This window comes from Rana temporaria, chromosome 2 (assembly GCF_905171775.1).
Source record: "Rana temporaria chromosome 2, aRanTem1.1, whole genome shotgun sequence".
NCBI lineage: Eukaryota > Metazoa > Chordata > Amphibia > Anura > Ranidae > Rana > Rana temporaria.
The window spans coordinates 119,285,273-119,293,133 of record NC_053490.1 but is presented as its reverse complement, the minus strand read 5'-3'; positions in this window follow the sequence as shown (position 1 = coordinate 119,293,133).

Below are 7,861 nucleotides of genomic sequence, written 5' to 3'. Positions count from 1 at the left end.
TTAGACCTACAGCCACACCCCCCTACAGTTAGAAACACAGATGAGGTCACACTTAACCCCTTCAGCACCCCTTCAGCGCCCCCTTGTGGTTAACTCCCAAACTGCAATTGTCATTTTCACAGTAAACAATGCATTTTTAATGCATTTTTTGCTGTGAAAATGACAATGGTGGCGGGGCGTGGCTTGCGCGCGAGAGAAATGGCAGCTTCAGCCTAGAGCTCCCTGTAACTGGCCGGACAATCATAGCAAACGGACAGGTTTCCTGCCACCCCGAGGACCCGCGCTGCTACCGACAGCTGTGCAGACACTGCAGGAGCGATGCCCCGCAAGAGGAAGGAGGAGAGGAACCTCCAAAACCTCACGGCACTATCGTTCATGCCCGAGAGACGGGGGGGTAAGCAAGATGGCGCCGCCGGAGCTAACACGCGGCGCTCCGCCGCCTACACAGACCTCCCAAGCAGCGATCCACAAGACGCAGAGGGAGGAATGTCCTCCCCCCTCCTCACCCAATCTCCTCTACTGTCTCCGGTGACACAGAGCCCTGCAAAGGCATGGATGCGCCTAGATACAGACCCACTGGCCGGGACCGCAGTGAGTACAGCCTTGCACAACGCTCATGCCATCTCCTCCCTACAGTCCTCCATTGCTGCATTCCCCACCTCAGGGCAGCCTGTTCTTGACACTACGATGAAAGACATGCTGATGACCCTACAGTCCTCCCTCATGTCTAATTTTTCATCCCTGATCCACAAATTCACAGATGATATGAGGCACTTGGGAGATAGGGTACATTACATTGAAGACAAGATGGAGGAATGTACTGATACTGTGAATAGCCTGGTGGATGAGTGTATGTCACAGAAGGAGGACACGGCCTGGATTAAGTCTAAGCTGGCGGACCTTGAGGACCGTTCACGCCGCAATAACATTAAAATTCGCAGGGGGACCAGAATCGGTCCCCCCAACAGACCTCCACAAGTACGCCAGCACCATGTTCTCCACCCTGCTGCCAGAACTGACCGCCATAGAGCTAACCATTGATCGCATCCACAGGGTGCCCAAACCGCGCCACCTGGAAGACACAGTCCCCAGAGACGAGCTTCTCCGCGCCCATTTCTTTCAAGCAAAGGAGCATATCCTCTACAGGGCTCGGGAACTCAATAATCTCCCTGCGCCATACACAGGAATCCAATTGTTTGCTGACCTGTCCCAGCATACCCTACAACTGAGGAGACAGTTGAAAACAGTGACCAAAGCCCTTGCCAATCACAACATCACTTATAAATGGCGCCATCCAGCCACTATTCTTGTCACTCATAACGGCATCCCTCACTCCATCTCCACAATTGAAGGAGGGATGAAGCTCCTCCATTCCTGGGGCATTGTCCCAGAAACCCAGCAAACCAACCACGCTCCTGCTGGAAAGGCTAATCCTTTTAACGCGGGCTCCCAACGCGGTGCCCACAAGGCACACTAACTAGCATATGCCTGTCCGAATTTACAACAAGGTAACACTTTAGGTCCGGTCCGGCCGATTGCTTGTTTCTCTACAGAGCCTGAACTTTCCCCCTAGTTAAATCAGCACACTTTTGAAGTTTTACTGTGCTGAACTGTTGATGTTACTGACTCGTTTACGTTTTTTTATCATTTTTCTTTTTCTGTCTGTTTTCTTTATTTGATTGCTTTTTGTTGATCGGTCCTTCTGCACCACTACGGACCCTGCGACAGGACCTCACGTGACAAGCAGAGCATCCTGACCACTCTGAGGTACTAGTGCCTGAATAGTACGGACTGACCCACCAGAGACTACTGCACGATTTGAAGCGCAAAACTTCTTCAGAAACATCCCACAGTACTGCTACTACCAACCGTGAGTTACTGAACTGCACCTGTTACACTCCCACCTACCAACATGTCCATCTCGATCCTTTCCCTAAATGCGAAAGGACTGAACCACCCAGCCAAGCGTTCATCCATGTGGAAATCTGCCGTGTCACATAACTGTGACGTTCTCTGTGTACAGGAGACTCACTTTGCCCAGGATCTTTCCCCTGCATGCAAACACAGACTCTTCCCCCATGTCTTCTCCACCTCTTTCAAGAAGAAACAGAGAGGCGTCCTAATAGCTATTCGAGATACTGTAACCTTCGAACTACAGAGCTGCACGTTAGACCCTGAAAGCAGATACCTTATTTTGATTTGCAAGCTGAACAATGTCCAATATACCTTGGTATCGCTGTATGCCCCAAACCAACGACAAATGTCCTTTTTTAAAGCGCTCCTAAAAATCGTCAAAAGTGTCCAACAGGGCCACCTACTTGTGTGTGGTGACTTTAACATGGTCCCGGATTACGAACTAGACTCCACAACCGGAGCCAAGAGACGTGTATCTCCGTTAGCTAAGTTTCTTTTCTCCAATGACCCCTTCGATGTGTGGAGGTGCTGTCACGCGAGCGAACGAGATTATACTTTCTTATCGCCGCGTCACAACACATACTCACGAATTGACCTATTCCTGTCTGACAAAGTCTTACTGCAGCGAATCTCGGCATCAGCGATACACACAGCCACCTGGTCGGACCACGCTCCTATCAGCATCACTATTGATGCCCATTCACAAATTCCTAAATCCTTTCTTTGGAGGGTTAATAATTCTCTCCTCAACAATAATGCCTTTGAAAGCTCCATCCAACAGCAACTGATAGATTATTTTTCCTTGAATTCCCAGTCGTTGCCCGACCCGGTGGTTGTGTGGAACGCCCACAAAGCCGTCGCCAGAGGCTTTGTGCCAGAGCCAAGAAACACAGGTCACGAAAAATTGACCAACTTTCTGCAGATATAGATACCACTGAAACACAAAACAAATCCCACCCCTCTCCCATCCTTCAAACCAAAATCTTTAAATTACGCCAGGAATTGCGCGCTCTCCTACTAGAATCCCATGAAAAAGCTTACACCAAACTGAAAGCCTCTACCTACGCTACTGGTAACAAAGCAGGCAGGATGATGGCCCTAAAAATTCGAGGACACAGGCTCAAATCTAAAATCCCTTTCCTTTACCACCCCCATACTAAGAGTAAATTACTTAAACCTCATGAGATAGCCAATGCTTTCAGCACATACTACGCTGAACTGTATAACATAGGAAAAAACGCCAATGCCACGCAACCTTCCCAGGATGACATAGAGAAGTTCTTAGAACATGTCAATCTTCCCTCACTTTCATCATCACAGCTGGCCTATCTTAACGCTCCCTTTACGGTCGCTGAAATAATACAAACTATTCATCATCTCCCCAACTCCAAATCTCCAGGCCCGGACGGGTTTACTGGAGAATACTAAAAAAAATTCCATCTGATTCTGGCTCCCAATCTCTGCAAAGTCTTCAACTCCGCCGTAGCCTCTTCTTCCTTCCCCCAAGAAATGCTGAAGGCAATAATAGTCACACTTCCTAAACCCGGTAAAGACCCGACATCGCCCCAAAACTTCCGCCCCATTTCTGTCATGGACTTGGTAGACCACTAGGTGGCGCTAATCGCGCACAATAGCAGCAATAGCGCATTAGCACGCACGGGAGCGCGCGTTCGCAGCACGTCGGCGCGCACGGGTGCGCGCAAGGGCACGCGAAATAGCGGCGCGCGCGGGCACGTGCTGACGCCATTTTTGGCGCCACTTAGGCTATTTAATGGGGCTCTCCCCATAGCCCCCTGCTGCTCAGTCAACAGCGTTCCTGTTTACCCTACCTGATACCTGTTACCTGATTGGCTCCTGTTTCCTGTGACCTTGGCTTACCATTGACCCTGCTGTTCTCCGCCTGCCCTGACCCTTGGCTTGTCTGACTTCGCTTCTGCCTCCTCCTTCCAAACGGTCTGCTGCCCGCCTGTTACTGATCCGGCTTGAACTACGACTCTGCTTTGGCTTCCCCCTGTACCTGATCCGCCCGCCTGTGTTTGACCCGGCCTGCCTGACTCTGCCAGCATCTGTACTACAGCACACCTCCCACCTGCTGCCTGTTCCAGCCATCTGCACCAAGCTCCTGTTGTCTGCTGTCTTACCTCCAGCATCTCTGCAGTTCCTGCACAGCATCTGTGGAGTCTTCAGGAGACCACCGCAGACCTGCACGGCACCTTCCTGGCGCTTGTGCGACTCTGAACTCTAGCGCTCCCTGTCTGCTCTACCAGGGGTTCCGGAGTCAGAGGAGCAAGAGTTGCCATTCCCTGCACGCCAGGCTCTGCTCTGTACCAGGTACGTGACAGTACTGAGCAGCCATGTCTGAGCCTGCGCAGGGAATGGACCCTATGACGGAACTTTGTCGCCATCTAGATGGCCTTACCCAAGCAGTCAGGGCCCTGCAGGAAGGCTATACCCGACTTGAAAATCGTGTCTAGGAACTGTCTACTCCATCCACTTCTTCTTCGTCTGGCGCATCCGCGTCACCTTCAGTTATTATGCTGCCTCCTGAACCTAAAGTGCCCATGCCTGAAAGATTTGCAGGAGAACGAAGCAAGTTTAGAGCGTTCCGGAATGCTTGTGAGCTCTACTTTGCGCTTCAGCCACAAACTTTCTCACTAGAAGCTACCAAAGTAGGTTTTGTTATGGCCCTCCTATCGGGTGAACCGCAGGCGTGGGCCCACCGTCTGATGGAGCAAAAGGACTTATCCCTTGACCGGTTGGACACGTTCTTTCAGGCTATGTCATTGTTGTATGAAGACCCTCATCAGGCCGCTACCGCTGAAGCCGCTTTGCATGCCCTCCTGCAAGGTCGCAGACCCGTTGAGGACTATGTAGCCGAGTTCAGAAGGTGGAGTGCGGACACTACCTGGAACAATTCGGCCCTTTGTTATCAGTTCCGCTTGGGCCTCGCCGAAGCACTTAAGGATGAACTTGCACGTGTAGGGGTCCCTGACACTTTGGAGGCTCTTATCAATCTAACCATCCAGATTGACAGACGCTTGAGGGAACGCAGGACTGAACGTGCCACCGGTCTGAATCGCCCAACATGGATGCTACCCCGGGTACCCGCGTACCCTAACCCGATTCCTCCAGCCCCGACCACTGCCTCTAGAGACATTCCAGAACCCATGCAGCTGGGTTTGATCCGCCCTTCTCTCACTGCTGAGGAACGACTTCGACGCCGGACAAACAACCTTTGCCTCTACTGCGGAGAGTCCGGCCACTACGCGAGGACCTGCCCAGCAAAATTCCGTAAGTGCACCTTCATGTCATCTGTCCCCTCACCCATTGTCTTCAACAAATCTGCTCATCTGGCTGTCCCCGTTTAATAGCAGCTTCCACCGGTGAGATTTGCTTTTGTTCCACCTACTGTCAACAACACTGCTTGCAGACAATCTCATCTCCCCCCTCTTTGCTTTGCATGGACTCCGACATTGACATCCGCCAATCCGTCCCCGAGGTGTACCATGAGTTCCTGGACGTCTTCAGCAAAAAGGGGGCTGACACCCTTCCCCCTCACCGACCATACGACTGCCCGATTGAGCTCCTCCCCGGGGGCCGAAATCCCTTTCGGAAGAATTTTCCCCCTAACTGAACTAGAACTTGGAAATCTAAAGACTTATGTCGACGATAACCTCAAGAAGGGGTTTATCCGCCCCTCTACCTCACCAGCAGGGGCAGGAATTTTCTTCGTCGAGAAGAAGGACCATTCTCTCCGCCCCTGCGTGGATTACCGCAAGCTTAATAAGGTAACAATAAAAAATCGATACCCTCTCCCGCTGGTGCCGGAACTATTCCAAAGACTGGGAGCAGCGGTCATTTTTACGAAACTGGACTTGCGGGGGGCCTATAACTTGGTACGAATACGGGACGGCGACGAATGGAAGACTGCCTTCCGCACCCGCTTCGGCCACTTTGAGTACTTGGTGATGCCCTTCGGGCTCTGCAACGCGCCTGCCACATTCCAGCACTTCGTGAATGACATCTTTAAAGACTACCTTGACCTCTTTGTCGTGGTCTACCTTGATGACATCCTCATTTTTTCCCCTTCTGTTGTCAAACATCGGGAACACGTCAAAAGCGTACTTAAGCGACTCCGAATACACGGATTATACGCCAAACCTGAAAAATGTGAGTTTGAATGTGAAAGCATACAGTTCCTGGGACTTGTTATTTCAGTCAACGGCATTGAGATGGACCCGCAGAAGGTTACGGCAATCCTTGAGTGGCCTGCGCCCACAGATAAAAAGGGCATCCAACGCTTTATCGGGTTTGCCAATTTCTACAGAAAGTTCATTAGGGGGTTTTCCAACATCATCGCCCCCATAACTGGCCTAACCAAACAAACTGTCCGGTTCCGTTGGTCCCCTGAAGCCCAAGGAGCTTTTGAGGCGTTGAAGAAACTGTTTACGTCTGCACCGGTCCTTAGACACCCAGATGCCAGCCTGCCCTATATCTTGGAGGTGGACGCTTCGGAGACGGCAGTCGGGGCGGTGCTTTCCCAAAGACAGGGGCCAAAGGCCCTTCTCCACCCGGTTGCTTTTTTTTCCCGCAAACTATCTGACGCGGAACGGAACTATGATGTGGGTGACCGAGAACTTTTAGCGATCAAGGCAGCGCTGGAGGAGTGGCGGTACTTATTGGAAGGTGCAGCGCACCCAATTTTGATCTATACAGATCACAAGAACTTAGAATACCTGAGAGTAGCCAAGAGACTAAGACCACGTCAAGCCAGATGGGCGCTTTTTTTTACCAGGTTCACTTTCCATATAACGTACAGGCCAGGGTCGAAGAATACCAAGTCCGATGCTCTTTCCCGGATGTACTGCGATTCTGAAAACCCTGCTCCTCCGGACACTATCTTATCTTCGGGAAATTTTCTGTTGCTTCAGGATGACCTATTGTCACGGATCAAACAGGCCTCTGCAGGAATGGCCTCCTCTTCGGATACAAATTTGCAACTCAGAGATGGCTTGTTGTGGCATGAGGACAGGATTTTTGTGCCGGAAGACTTACGGGTCAGTGTCCTGAGTCTCTGTCATGACCATGAGCTGGCTGGCCATTTTGGGGTACAGAAGACCTCGGAACTCTTGCAGCGCACGTTTTGGTGGCCCCAGCTTATGAAAGACTGTAAGAGTTATGTGGAGTCGTGCACCACGTGCATCCGAAGTAAAGGGAGCAAATCCAGAGCCTGGGGACTGTTGAAGCCTTTGCCCGTACCAGAGAGACCATGGAGAATGATCTCCATGGATTTTATTGTTGAGCTCCCTCCTTCTGAGGGTTTCACCACCATTTTTGTGACAGTGGACAGACTATCCAAGATGGCACACTTTCTGCCCATGAGGGGTACACCTTCTGCTCCCGAAACTGCTAAAATCTTCATTAAGGAAATTGTGCTGTTACACGGCATCCCCGCAAATATTGTGTCAGATCGTGGAGTACAGTTTACTTCCAGGTTCTGGAGAGCGCTCTGCGAGTCCCTCAAGATTGAGCTGTCGTTCTCATCTGCTTATCACCCACAATCAAATGGCCAAACTGAGAGGACAAACCAAACTTTAGAACAATACCTACGCTGTTTCTCTTCGTTCTCCCAGGAAGATTGGGTCTCTCTACTTCCACTGGCTGAATTCGCATATAATAATTCAATTCACTCTGCTACCAAACAATCCCCTTTCTTTGCGAATTACGGCTACCACCCGCTATTTTTGTCTAATCGTGTCCCGGAATGTACGGTGCCCGCCGTCCAAGAGACATTAGACTTCTTCAGCGCTAACAACAGGCTTCTCCAGGAAACTATGGCAAAGACTCAGGAGCATAATAAGGAGGTATTTGATAAAAGGCGAAGAGGAGAACTCAACCTGGAACCTGGGGATCTGGTATGGTTGTCTACTGTGAACTTGAGACTTGC